The following is a 15,198-nucleotide window of genomic DNA, read 5'->3' as shown; positions in this document are numbered from 1 at the left end:
GCTTGATAAATACCTCAGTGAGGAGAGGTACACAATGTTACTCTGAGTCAGTTGAAGAAAGCAGGAACAGCTGTTGTAGTTGGTTTGACTGCTCTGTTCCTGTGTGAACAGGTCTGTTGATTCATTAAAAAATTCCAATACCAGGCTGCCTCCATTGCCAAAGTTCAAAGTTCATCTGTTTCTATTCATGTGTGGGACATGTCCCCTGTCCAATAAAGTTCCAGTAGTCAGAGCCCAGTGCCCTCTCTTGTCCCTTACTGATGAGTCTGTGACAGAAAGCTTTCCGACTGAGAACAATGCACTGTGTGGGAGGGAGAGATATGATCTGGTGAAAAACCACAGGGAAACATTCATCAACAGATGCAAATCAGGCATGTGAGAAAGGGAGCTGGAATTCAGAGACACTGACACAGTTGGTTTACACAAGATCACAAGACAAGGGAGCAGAAGTAGGCCATTCAGCCCATCGAGTCTGTTCCAAAGAAAGGAAAGAGGAAAAGAAAAAAAAATGAGAAATTGGGGAAAAAATCTGCTCCATGAGCTAAAGGAAGAAAAAAAAACTATTCCTTTCTAGCCCCAATTTCCAGCCTTATCCTCCTATCCCATGATACCTTGACTAATTAGATATCTATGTATCTCCTCCTTAAACGCCTCCAATGATCTGGCCTCCACTGCTGTATGTGGCAAGGAATTCCACAAATTCACCACCCTCTGGCTAAAGAAATTTCTCCTCATCTCTGTTTTAAACCTGTACCCTCTAATTCTAAGATTGTGCCCTCTGGTCCTGGACTCACCCACCAAAGGAAACAGCTTGGCCACATCTACTCGGTCCAGTCCTTTCAACATTCTAAATGCTTCTATGAGGTCCCCTCTCATTCTTCAGTACTCCAGTGAGTACAGTCCAAGGGCCGACAAACACTCGTCATATGTAAGTCCTTCCATTCCAGGAATCATCCTTGTAAATCTCTTCTGAACCCTCCCCAACATCAGCACATCCTTCCTAAGATATGGGGCCCAAAACAGCACACAATATTCCAAATGAGGCCTCACCAGTGCCCCGTAGAGCCTCATCAACATCTCCCTTCTTTTATACACTGTACCTCTTGAAATGAATGCCAACATAGCATTCGCTTTCTTTACCACCGATCTGACCTGGTGGTTAACCTTTAGGGTATCCTGCACGAGTACCCCCAAGTCCCTTTGTACTTCTGTACTTTGAATGTTCTCCCCTTCTAGATAATAACCTACCCGTTTATTTCTTTTTCCAAAGTGTACAACTGCACATTTCTCAACATTGAATCTGCCATTTCCTTGCCCATTCTCCTGAACTATCTGGGTCTGTCTGCAACCTTCCTGTCTCCTCAATACTCTCTACTCCTCCACCTATCTTGGTGTCATCCGCAAACTTAGCCACAAAACGATTTACTCCATCATCCAAATCGTTAATGTACAGGTTAAAAAGAAGTGGCCCCAACACCGACCCCTGCGGAACACCACTGGTAACCGGTAGCCAACCAGAACAAGATCCCTTTATTCTCACCCTTTGCTTTCTGCCAACCAGCCAATGCTCCACCCATTCTGTTATCCTACCTGTAATTCCATGACCTCTCATCTTATTAATCAGTCTCTTGTGCGGCACCTTGTCGAAGGCCTTTTGAAAGTCTAAATACACAACATCTACAGCTTCTTCCTTATCCACCCTACCTGAGATTTCCTCAAAAAAACTCCAATAGGTTGGTCAGGCAGGATCTTCCCTTCACGAAACCATGTTGGCTTGGACCTATCTTGCCTTGCACCTCCAGGTATTCCATAACCCCATCCTTGAGGATTGCTTCTAATAACTTTCCCACCACCGACGTCAGACTAATTGGTTTGTAATTCCCTTTATGCTGCCTCCCACCTTTCTTATACAGCGGAACTACATTTGCAGTCCTCCGGAACCATGCCGGAGTCTATCAATTCCTGGAAAATTATCACCAATGCCTCCGCTATCTCTAAAGCCACCTCCTTCAGAACCTGGGGATGCACCTCATCCGGTCCGGGAGACTTATCTGTCCTTAGTCCATTTAGTTTTCCTAGCACCTTGTCTCTAGTAATCTTAACTGAACTCAGTTCCATTCCTTGAGACCCCTGACTAACCGGTATATTGCTAATGTCCTCCACTCATTTAGTTCCTCTGCCATCTCTTTATCATCCATTATAATCTCTCCCGCACGGTTATCGATTGGTCCTGTATCAACCCGTGTCTCTCTTTTACTCTTCATATATTTAAAAAAACTCTTAATATCCTTTCGAATGTTATCTGCCAACTTCCTTTCATAATTCATCTTTTCTTTCCTAATGACCTTCTAGGTTTATTTCTACAGGTTTTTAATAGTTTTGGGGGGGCAATTTATCCTGTGTATGGTCCCTCTCTCACATTCTCTGTCCATTATAATCCTGTATACACAGCCCACTGCCCAACACTCACAAAGTGCTGCTGTGGCTGAGTTTGTCTTATGAAGATATTTTCTCTCACTTCCTCTCAATAATTATTGAAAGAGAGGCCTGGTACATACATGAGAGGAACAGGAATGAAGTGTTACTCTGGGGTCTGTTGAAGTGGGGTAGACCGAGCTGCTGTGGATCACGAGCAGGGGCCGGGTACAGTTGATTTGATGATGCTGTTCCTGTGTGGCAGGTCTGTTTAATTCATTATAAATTCCAAGGCCCTCCATTGCCAAAGTTGACCTGTTTCTGGTCTGGTTTGGGGCGTGTCTGCTTGGACATTCAAGTTACAATAATCAGAGCCAAATGCCCAGTCCTGCCCACTTACTGATGTGCCTGTAACAGGAAGCTTTCACACTGAGAACAATGGACTCTCCATTTCAGAAGGAGGGAGAGAGAATCTGGTGAAAACCACAGGGGAACATTGATCAACAGATGCAAATCAGGCCGATGTGAGAGGGAGCTGGAATTGGGAGAGGTGTGCAGCTCCTCAGGCCTTACACCCCACTGTGATATCACTGCTGTACCAACATTGTCCCACTTATCCTCAATGACAAGGTCCTTTGGTCTACAATTGTTCCTTGAGATCCTTCCACCTCTTCATAGAAGAACACAACAGAACAGGAGCGGTAGTGATCCAGACAGCCCACCAAGATTGTCCTGCCAACATTGACATAGTACTGGTGTGGCTGAATTTATCCTCTTGATGGTTGCCCCCTCTGTCCATTATTATCCCTGAAGTACACAGCCCAGTGCACTACACTGACACAGTGCTGGTGTGGGGGGAATTATCCTGTGGGTAGTCACTATGTCACCCTCTCTGTCCATTATATTCCTCATTACACAACCCAGTGTCCAACACTGACTCTGCCATTGGGAGGATTTATCTTGTGGACAATCCCACTCTCACCCTCTTTGTGCACTATAGCCCAGGATTTAGCACTTAGATGGTGTTGGTGTAGGGGAATTTCTCCTGTGGATGGTCCCTCTCTGTCTGTTGTATTCCAGTGTTGACATCCCAGAGCCCAACACCGATACTCTTCTGGTTTGGGTGGATTTATACCTTCAATACTCCTTCTCTATTCTTCACAGTCCATGGCCCAGTGCTGGCGTGGGGGGACTTAGGCTGTGTACTGTCCCTCTCTCATCCTCTCTATCTGTAAATTCCTGTGTACACAGCCCAGTGTTTCATGTAACATTTCCTCAACCTTTTCAAAGGGTAGATGGATAAATACATGAGGATCTCAGGAAGAGAAGGATACTGTGATGGGTTTATTTCAAGAGGGCAGATCAGCTTTTGTGAATCACAAGCATGGACTGCGAACAGCTGTTTTGACTGGGCTGTTCCTCTGTGGCCACAGCTGTTTAATTCATGATAAATTTCTTACCCACTAATGCAGCAAGTGCACCTATCCAATTGGCCACAGGTCTGGGAACAGGCCCTTTGGCCCACAATGTTGTGCTGAACTAATTGAAGTGGTCCCTTCTGCCTGCACGTGGTCCATATTCCTCCATTCTCTGCATATCCATGTGCCTATATAACAGCCTCTTGAACACTGCTATCATAAGTGCCTCCACAATCACTCCTGGCAGAGCATTCTAGGCACAAACTACTCTGTGTAATAATTTTAAAAAAACTCCTGCCCTGCTCGTTTCCTGTGACCTACTGTATCTCCATCACCTGAAATGCATGTATTAGACGTTTTAACCCTGGTGAAACTAAACGATACTGCCTATCTGTCGTCTTTGTCATTATTTTGTAAACTTCTATCTGGTCTTGCCTCAGCCTGTGCCACTCTAGAGTGAACAACCTGTGTCTCTCCAACCTCGATTTACTGCACAAGACCAATAATCTGGGCAGAATCCTGGTAAACCTCTTTTTGGATCTTCTACAAAACCTCCACATCCTTCCTATAATGGGGCAACCAGAATTGAATGCAATACACCAGACACAGCCTAACCAGAGCTTTCCAAAGCTGCACCTTAACTTCCTGTCTCTTGAACTCAATACTTTGCCCAATAACGGCAAGTATGCCATGCACTCTCTTTACCACCCTATCCACTTGTGCAGCCATGTTCAGGGAGCCATGGATCCAAAGATGCCTCTGTATGTCAACACACTTAAGGGTCCTGCCATTAACTGTGTACTTTCCCTTTACATTTGATCTCCCAAAGTGCAACACTTAACACTTGCTCAGATTTAACTCCATCTGCCACTTCTCTGCCCATATCTGCAACTGATCTAGATGCCACTGTATCCTTTGATGGTCTTCTACACTAACCACAGTGTCATCAATCTTCGTGTCATCTGCAAACTTATTTACCCACCCACCCATGTTTTCATGTATATACATCACAAACAACAGAGATCCCAGCACAGATCCCTGTGGAACATCTCAAGCCATGAACGTCCAACAAGGGTAAGACCTATCGACCATTGACCTCTGTCTACTACGGGCAAGCCAATTCTGAAGCCAAAGAGCTTACTTACCATACATCCTGTGCATCTTAATCTTCTGGATGAGACGACCATGAGGGACCTTGTCGAATGTCTTACTAAAATCCATATAGACAGCATCCACAGCTCTTCCTTCATTGATCACCTTTGTCACCTCCTTGAAAATCGTTTGTACGATATGACCAGCTCCACGCAAAACCATGCTGACTCTCCCTAATTAGGTCATGTTTCAAGTGCTCAAAAACCGTATCCCCAAGAATCCTCTCCAGTAGCTTCCCTGCCACTGATGTGAGACTCTCTGGTCCATGATTTCCAGGACGATCCTTATTTCCCTTCTTAAACAAAGGAGCAACACTCGCTACTCCCCAGTGCTCCGTGGCCTTGCCTGCGGCAAGAGAGAACACACAGATCTTGGTCAGGGCCCTAGCAATCTCATCTCTTTCCACTCTGAATTACCTGGGGGATATTCCATCAGGCCCTGGGGAATTATCCACCTTTGTGTTCTTCAAGAAAACCGGCACCATCTCTTATTCTCAAAATGCTTGAGCACTTTAGCATGTTCCACAGTCCTCCGATGATCCTCCGTGTCCATTGGGTTCTCCCACCATTTCATAGAAAACATCTAATTTTCAGGACATTCCTCTCAGTAATCAGTGAAGTAAATCTTTTCTGACTTCCTTCAGTTTTGCCTTATCCTTTCATAAAGAATGGGACCAAACTGTACTTAGTACTGCAGGTCTGCCCTCACCAACCTGTCTGTAAAGTTGTAATAATACTCTTTTTAAACTCCATCCCACTCACAATAAATGCCAATGTGCCATTTTCTTTCCGAACCACCTTCTGCCCCATCATGCTGCCTGAACCCTGATGGGGACCAGTGTTGCTGACCCTCCTGTTTCTGTGCTGCGAATTCTCTCAAACATCTTTGTCCAGTCAGTTCCCATACACACAGCTGCTGTAAAACTGACCCAGTACTGATCGGGTACAGGGTTATAGGTTTATCCCCCTAAATCATCCCTTGTCCATTGCAGTTCAACAGTAAAAAAACACAGAACACAACGCTGACCCATTGCTGACCAGGCAGCCATTTATCCTGCAGCTGTTCCTCCTTCACTCCCTGTCCATTATATTCCTGTATAAACACTGTATTGGTGCAGTGGGAGATTTCTCTCATGCCCGGTCCCTCCGTCACCCTTTCTGTCCATTACATTCATGGAGCTATTGGTACATTATTGTCACTTGTACTGAGGTCCAGTGAAAAGCTTGTCTTGCAAACCAATCATACAGGTCAATTCATTACACAGTGCAGTTACATTGAATTAGTACAGAGTGCATTGATATAATATAGGTAAAAAACAATAACAGTACAGAGTAAAGTGTCACAGCTACAGTGAAAGTGCAGTGCAATCGGGTAGATCATGAGGTCATAGTCCATCCCACTGTATAAGGGAACTGTTCAATAGTTTTATCACAGTGGGGTAGAAGCTGTCCCTAAGTCTGGTGGTACGTGACCTCAGGCTCCTGTATTTTCCACCTGATGGAAGAGGAGAGAAGAGAGAATGTCCCAGGTGGTGTCATCCCGAAATCAATTTCCCTATCCGTCCGCTGTAAATAACACAGTGCCACGAGGTCGATTCGAACAAATATCTTTATTAGCAGTGCACCACTAGGAGAATTCTCTTCAGCACTCACTAAGAGTCGCTTCCCGAGTTCTCCCAGTACAAAGGGGTAGACAGAGATTTATACAGGTATTGTCACGCATACTTTAATGAGTCAGGTGCCGGAGTTCTTGGTTGAGCAGGAAACGGACAAAGGGCTACTGCAGATGGACAAAGAGCAGCCTCACACCACAGGTTCAGCTAATCATTTTGCAATCGGGTGAGACAAAGGCAGGTATCACCTTCATTGTTTGAGACAGCCTTCCCATTTCCCGTTAAGATTGACCATCATCTCCATAGTCAAGCATAATGGGAATCCAATTAAGTTCCAGTCACAGCAATTAACACACAGCACCCAGCCCAGGTAAGCAGTGGTGTGGCTGTTCTGGCCTGAAGGACATTTTTTAAATCAGTATTTCGAGCAGCCATAATTCTCATCCGTTTTAAGATATCAATACAGTTATAGTTTATTAATCCTACACCTCCTCAGTGGGAGGGGTCTTTGATTATGCTGGCTGCTACACCAAGACAACGACAAGTAAAGACAGAGTCCAAGGAGGGGAGGCTGGTGTCCGTAATGCACTGGGCTGTGTCCACAACTCTCTGCAGTTTCTTGTGGTCCTGGGCAGAGCAGTTGCTGTACCAAGCCGTGATGCATTCAGATAAGGGAGTCTGATCATTGTGCTGGCCTGAATTATCCTTCCCTGTGATGTACATTGTAAACAATTCTTTCATCTCCTATTTTCAGTGAAGTTCCAATAGGATGACTCCTGAACAATCCTGGCCCATTCCTGAGGATGTTTGTTAGAGGCAGCTCACTCACTGAGAATAATGGAGTTTTCATATCAAGGACGCAAACATCAGACTGGAGGTGCATTTTGAGAATAGTCGAGAAACCAAACAATGCAGGATTGGGTGGGAGGGATCCTGGGAAGACGTGTCACTGGGAAAAGTGAGAGAGAGAGAGAGACTCCATGTCAGCCTGAGGGAATGGACATGTTCCCTGGGTTTAAGTTCTCTCTGTGGTATCACAAACCCCACCACCCCCTCATCTCTGTAATTCCCTCCCTTATATTGTGTCTGACAATCTTACCTCCTCTCTTGCTGGCCGCTCCGGTGTCCACAAATTTAGTGGCTTCAAAACTGATAGTGGTGCCTTCAGCTGCCAAGGCCTGATGTGTTGTCAGCCCGCTAACGGTGCCAGAGCACAGTTCCTGCATGGACACAGGGAAGGGATTATTCTGTGGAAATTATTTTCAATCATTTCTGTCCATTATATTCCTCTGTACACAGCCCAGAGTCCAACACTGACACAGTGCTGGTGTGTGTGGGGGTATCTATCCTGTGAATGGTCCCCCTCTCACCCTCTCTGTCCATTTCATTCCTGTATACACAGCCCAGTGTCCAGCACTGACACAGTGCTGGTGTGGGGGGATATATCCTGTGAATGGTCCCTCTCTCATCCTTTCTGTCCATTATATTCCTGAAACCACAGCCCAGTTTCCAACACTGACACAAGTGCTGGTGTGAGGAGAGATATCTCCTGTGATCCATCCCTTTCTCACACTGCTTGTCCATGATATTTCTGTGTACACTGTGTTTCATCTACCATTTCCTCAACATGTTTTCACAGAGAGGTTGGGTATATACATGAGGGATCAGGAATAGTTGAGTGTGGTGGGGTTATTTGAAGAAGTGGGGGGAGCTGGTGTGATCACAGCACAGGCTGGGCACGGTGGTTTGCATAGGTTGTTTCTGTGACCAGTTCTATTTAATTCACTATAAATTTCGTGCCCAATGAAATTCCAGTGGACACCCCATCGCCAAACATGATCTGTTTCTGGGCTGGTGTGAGGTTTATTCTGAGGATGTTTTCCAATACCCACTGCCAATTAAAGTTCCAATGGGCAGAGCCCACTCCCAATCATGTCACATACCAACGTCTGAAGAGATTCCAAGGAAACTGAGTTTTAAGTGTCTGCTTCCTCATCTTGTTACCATGTGGCCTACTTTGGGATTCTCCCACTTTTCAAAGAATATAATTCTAATTTCCTGGCATTCCTCTCAGTAAATAGCAAACTGAATATCTTCTATGCCTCCTTTAACGCTGGTTAATCCTTTCTTAAAGAATAGGACTAAAACTGTACATCGTCCTCCAGGTACGTCCCCACCAACCAATCTGTACAGTTGCAATAACACTACTATTTTTAAATGTTGTCCCTCATGCAATAAATGCCAGTATGCCATTTTCCTTCTGAACCACCTTTTGCCCCATCATGCTGTCCGAAACCCATCAGCTGGTTTGAACCCAAGTGTTTCTGAACCTCCCATTTCTGTAAAACTCTCTCGAACATCCCTGTCCATTCCAGTTACCATGCAAACAGTTTACTGCCAAAACTGACTCAATACTGATAGGGCAAGGGGTTGTCCTGTAACTTTTCCCCCTAACTCATTTCTTGTCCATAGCAGTTGAAGGACAAACAATCCAATGCACCACCAGGCAACGTTGCTAACCAGGCAACAGTTTATCGTACAGCTATTCTGCCATCACCTCCTGCCTGTTATATTCCTGTAAACACAGCCCAGTGTTTAACACTGACACAGTGCTGGTGTGGAGGGAGTTATCCTGTGGATGATCCCTCTCTGTCTATTATATTCCTGTATACAGCCCTCTTTCACCCTCTCATTCAGTTATATTTTAGACTTGACATGGTGCAAATTAGGGCAAGAGGTATGACTGGACAGGGTGGAGAGGGACCGACAGTCTTCCCATGATGTTGGCCTGAATTGTCCCTTGCAATGTTGTAAATTCTGAATTTTTCCCAACTACTTTCTTGGTGACCTTCCAACAGTCTGACTCCTCTGATCATTCCTGGGCCCATTGCTGAGGACGTTTGTTAGAGGCAGCTCACATGCAAGGAATAAATGATTTCTCATATTTGGGACACAGGTAAGGTGAGAGAAAGGGAGAAAGTCCTTGTCACCCTGAGGGAACAGACATGAAATTATCCGGTTTTAAATTCCCTCCATGCTCTCATCCCTCCCCATCTCTGCCATCCACTCTGATTCATTCAGTGTCTGACTCTCTGACCTCCTCAAATTCTGCCCCTCCATTATGCACAAGTTTAGCAGCTTCACAATGGGCTGCTGTACCCACAGCTGCTCACAGCCCGTGGGCTGTCCGCCCGTTTATAGCTCCAGAGCATGGAGAACAATGTCCATGTTTAGTTGAAGAGGAATGATGTCACCCAGCACAGAGAGTGCTGCTGGAGGGCAGCGCCGGGCAGAACAGCCTGTTTCTGTGTAGGATCTGGCTTCTCCAAACATTACAGTACTAAGAACAGTGCTCCATGGGTTAATTCTGCCCTGTTATGATGCTCTGTTTGGAACAGGAATCACACAGAATAAGAACAAATGAATTTGCATCACTGTGACTCAGGTAACATTTGTTGAAATTTCACAGATGCAAATTGAGCAAGAGATTGAAACTGGAGAGGTGTCTGTGGACTGGGGGTGGGGACAGAAACGGGAGAGGTGTCTGTGGACTGGGGGTGCAGACAGAAACAGGAGAGGTGTCTGTGGACTGGGGGTGCGGAGGTGCCTGGAATGGAGGCAGCCAGAGCGTCCATGGCAGGTTGAGCTGTTGGGCTGATTGACCTGTTTCTGTGGAATCATTTCTAATTAACTCTCTGGCCTTTTCAGCTCTAATGGAAACACTCGACTGGCCAATTCTGTCCCATTCCAATGCCAGAAACTAACAGGGAGGACAAGGCACCTTCCAACTCCAAGGGCACAAGGTGGAAGATCACAGATGCCAAGTAGATGCTGCAAATGAGGGATTGGAGGAACTGCTGATGGTCGTGGGTGGGTGTGTGACGAGAGAGAGTGCCGTAGTTATAAAGTGCTGGTACAGGGCCTTTGGCCTCCGGAGTTTTGGCCAATCCAGCTCCCACTTCCAGTCAGAGGCAACAAGTTATAAAGCACAGAAACAGCCCATTGGCCCAGCTCATCCATACTGACCAAGGTAACTATCTGAACTGGTCCCTGCTGCATTTGTCTCATGTCCCACTAAACATTTTCTGTGTATGTACCTTTCTGAATGCCTTTTAAATGCTGTAATTGTACCCATCTCTGGCAGCTCATTCCCTCTATCCCCCTCCCTCTGTGGAAGAACCCTTTAAGTCTTTCCTCTCTCAGAAACATGTGCCTTCTAGTTTCAGACTCCTCTAACCTGAGTAAAAGACTGTTATCTTTCAATTTATCTCTGCCCTTCACGATTTTAAATACCTAATTAAAGTCATCCGTCAGTTTCCTATGCTCCAGGGAAAAGAGACAGCCTGTCCAATCTCCTGTTCTCACCCATTGTATTCAGAGAGAGTATCCACGACAGATTGATGGATCAGAGATAATTCTTCATTTCCCAAATTGCCCCAACTCTCATGCACCCATCACCTCTTTGCTGATCTTGCTCAGAGAATTTTCATCCTACTTTTCAATCCCTTCCATGGTCTTGCTGCTCCCTGACCATTATTGGTCCAGTAATCACAACCTGGTGTCAAGCAGTAAAATCGGGCTGGTGAGGGGGATTTATCCTGTGGACAGTTGCTGTCTCATCCACTGCAACTGTTACAGTTGCTGTATACACACCTCAGTGTCCAGCTCTGACATGGTGCTGATTAGGGCTGGAGGAGGGACCTACGGTCTGAGTGTGAATTTGACCTGAATTGTCCATTTCTGTGTTGTAAATTCTGAACCTTCTTCCACTTTTACAGTGAAGTTCCAATAGACTGATTCCTGTCATCAATCCTGGCCTATGGCTGAGAACATGTTGCAGGCAGCTCATGTACTGGGAATAATGGACTTTCCTTCAGAGACACAAGTGACAGACGGGACGTGTTGGCTGAGCAGTGTAAGGTTTTACAGAAGTATACAAGGTTTATGGGACAGATTGTGGGAAGAGGAGCTGCTGGGACAACAGGGAGAAAATCCATGCTCCTTAGAAATGTTCTGGTTTTGAATTTGCTCCCAATCTCTGCAGTCCCCTCAAAACCACTGAATGTTTGACTATCTGAGATCCACTAATACTGGCCTCTCCATTATCCACGAATATAGTGGCTTCGTAATGGGCAGCTGTGCTCACAACTGCCAAGGTCCCGTGTGCTGTCTGCCCGGTTATACTTCCAGAGCACAGAGACCAATGTCCAGTACTGACATGGGGAATGAATTATCCTGTGGAAGTTACTTTCGAATCCTCTCTGTCCCTGACAGTTCTCGTAAACACAGCCTACTGTCCAATGCAGACATGGTGCTGATGTGGGGGATTTATCCTGTGGACGGTCCATCTCTCACCCTCTCTGTCTATTATATTCCTGCATACAGAACCCACTGTCCAACAGTGATACAGTGCTGATCTGGGAGGCAGTTACCATGTTTTCAAACTTTAACATTCAGAGGGAGGCTGTGGAAATACAAATGCAATCTAGAAAAGAAGATGAATGTGACGGGGTGAGTTGAAAAGCACTGGAGGAGCTGGTGTGGATCACATGCACATGATGTGTACTGTTGCTTTGAATGGGCTGTGCCTCTGCAGCCAGTTTTCTTTAATTCATTATAAGAACCAAGGAGAGGGGTCTTGATGATGCTGAGGACAGTGTTGGTGACGGTAATGTTCTAGAATGTCTAGATATTAAGAGAGAGGATGTGTTGGGGTTATTAGAAAATATTAGGACAGATAAGTCCCTGGGGCCTGACAGGCTGCTTCATGAGGTGAGGGAGGAGATTGCTGAACTGTTGGTTAGGATCTTTGAGTCCTTGTTGTCAATGGGGATAGTAGCGGAGGATTGGAGGGTGGCAAATGTTGTCGCCTTATTCAAGAAAGGTAGTAGGGATTGTCCAGGGAATTACAGGCCGGTGAGCCTTACATCTGTGGTGGGTAAGCTGCTGGAAAGGATTGATCTATGAGCATTTAGAGAATCATGGACTGATTAGGGACAGCCAGCATGGCTTTGTGAAGGGAAGATCTTGCCTCACAAGCCTGATGGGGTTCTTTGAGGAGGTGATCAGGAAGATTGATGAGGGTAGTGCGGTGGATGTGGTCTACATGGATTTTAGTAAGGTATTTGGCAAGGTTCCACATTGTAGGCTTCTTCTGAAGGTCAGAGACCAAGGGATCAGGGGAAGCTTGGCCGTGTGGATTCAGAATTGGCTTGCCTGTAGAAAGCAGAGGGTTGTGGTGGAGGGAGTGCATTCAGATTGGAGGGCAGTGACTAGTGGTGTCCCACAGGGATTGATTCTGGCACCTCTACTTTTTGTGATATTTATTAATGACTTAGATGAGGGGGTGGAAGGCTGGGTTAGCAAGTTTGCAGATGACACAAAGATTGGTGGTGTTGTGGATAGTGTGGAGGGCTGTCGAAGCTTACAGAGGGATATTGATAGGGTGCAGAGCTGGGCTGACAAGTGGCAGATGGAGTTCAATCTAGAGAAGTGTGAGGTGGTACACTTTGGAAGGACAAACTCCAAGGTGGAATAGAAGGTAAATGGCAGGATTCCGGGCAGTGTGGAGGAGCAGAGGGATCTGGGGGTTCATATCCACAGATCACTGAAAGTCACCTCACAGGTAGATAGGGTAGTTAAGAAAGTTTATGGGATGTTGGCTTTCGTAAGTCGGGGGATCGAGTTTAAGAGCCGTGAAGTGATGATGCAGCTTTACAAAACTCTGGTAAGGCCACACTTAGAGTGCTGTCACGAACCAGCAACAAAAGAAACACACTGAGCATGATTCAGTGTTAAAAACTATTTTATTAATCACTACTTATGATAATACGTAAAATAAAAGTAAAAATGTTAGTATTTTAGAATTCAGAAATGTTAAACCTTGAACGTTAACCCCAAAACTAAACTCATCGTGTGTGTGTGTGGCAAAGTCCAAAACTCCCAGTTCAGGAATGGTTCTTAAAGTTCAGTTCCGCAAGCCTTAAGGTGAAACATGAGCAAGGGCTTCTTCAACAACCACCGTTGTCTGAAGATAAGACGTAGACGTAGAGAAACATAGAGAGAGTAAATACGAAATCCAAATGTTCCACGATGGAACCCCAGCGACACTTCAGTGTTTACTTGGTAGTGACTTCCTCACCCCGAAAAGCATCCGAATCGTGGTCGTCCACACACACAAATACCTGTTTCCTTCTACAGGTCAGCAACAAAGTGAACTCCACCGGATTACTTCCAATTTCCATACATGGATTTCAGTGGCAAACACAGTTATTGTTTCTCATCCATCGATAGAGAAAACTAGCAGGCTGGTGTCTCTCTCCCTTCTCTCCCTCTCTCTCCTTCTAACTTCTTCAACAACGTCATTACGTCCTTTATCTTCTATTGACGTAAGCACGCCACACACACACATACACACACACTCTCTCTATCTTAAAGGGACTTTCACTGAGTCCGTAACAGTACTGTGTCCAGTTCTGGGTGCCTCACTATAGGAAGGATGTGGAGGCGTTGGAAAGGGTGCAGAGGAGATTTATCAGGATGCTGCCTGGGTTAGAGAGTATGGATTATGGGGAGAGACTAAAGCAGCTAGGGCTGTTCTCATTGGAGAGGAGGAGGATGAGGGGAGACATGATAGAGGTATACAAGATATTGAGAGGAATAGATAGAGTGGACAGCCAGTGCCTCTTTCCCAGGGCACCAATGCTCAAAACAAGAGGGCATGGCTTTAAGGTGTTGGGTGGTAAGTTCAAGTGTGATGTCAGAGAGAGGTTTTTCACCCAGAGAGTGGTTGGTGCGTGGAATGCACTGCCTGGGGTGGTGGTGGAGGCTGATACATTGGACAAGTTCAAGAGATTGCTAGATAAGCATATGGAGGAATTTAAGATAGAGGGGTATGTGGGAGGAAGGGGTTAGATAGTCTTAGGTGTGGTTTGAAGGGCAGCACAACATGGTGGGCCGAAGGGCCTGTATTGTGCTGTACTGTTCTATGGTATAAATGCCTTGCCCATTATAACTCCAGTTGATATCCTGCATTGCCAAAAGTGATCTGTTTCTGGTCTGATGCTGGGTTTGTCCTGTGGATGTTCTCCAATGCCCGCTGCCCACTAAAGTTCCAATGGTCAAAGACCCCTGCTGAATCATGCCCCTTACTGAGGTTTTGTTTGTTACAGGAAGCTGACGGACTGAGAAAGATGGACTCTCCACATCAAAGAGGCCGAGACAACATCTGGTGAGAAACCACATGGGAACATTGAGTAACAGAGGCATTCAAGGCTGAGGTGAGAGAAGGAGCTGGGACTGGGAGAGGGTCTGCATTTCCTCTGACCTTACTCCCCACTCAGATATCTCTGCTGCCTCACCCTTGCCCCACTTATCCTGCTGAATTTAACTCCTCCAGCACTGACCATCAAGTCCCCCTGCTCCAGAATTACCGCTCCATCTCTTTGCACCAGAGCAAAACAAAATAGGAGCAGGAGAAGGCCACCTGGCCCCTTGAACCCTGTCCCATCATTTCAAACAACCATGGCTGGTCTGCTGCTGTTATACCACACTGAAGCGGGCCTTTCGGCGTTCTCTCCACGCCGACCATCAAATAGAATT

At 45.9% G+C, this 15,198-nt stretch overlaps 1 long non-coding RNA gene across 1 annotated transcript; it reads left to right on the top strand.

The window, feature by feature from the left end:
* Window positions 1-11,390: 11,390 nt before the first annotated feature.
* On the top strand, window positions 11,391-14,853 carry LOC127566806 (uncharacterized). The gene is made up of 3 exons (XR_007955798.1): window positions 11,391-11,512; window positions 11,983-12,108; window positions 14,769-14,853. It is a non-coding gene; the product is annotated as an uncharacterized LOC127566806 (long non-coding RNA).
* Window positions 14,854-15,198: the final 345 nt, after the last annotated feature.

The sequence above is a fragment of the Pristis pectinata genome, chromosome 45 (assembly GCF_009764475.1).
Source record: "Pristis pectinata isolate sPriPec2 chromosome 45, sPriPec2.1.pri, whole genome shotgun sequence".
In the NCBI taxonomy this organism is placed as follows: domain Eukaryota; kingdom Metazoa; phylum Chordata; class Chondrichthyes; order Rhinopristiformes; family Pristidae; genus Pristis; species Pristis pectinata.
Note: the sequence above shows the minus strand (reverse complement) of the source record. Positions and strands in the feature narration are given on the sequence as shown.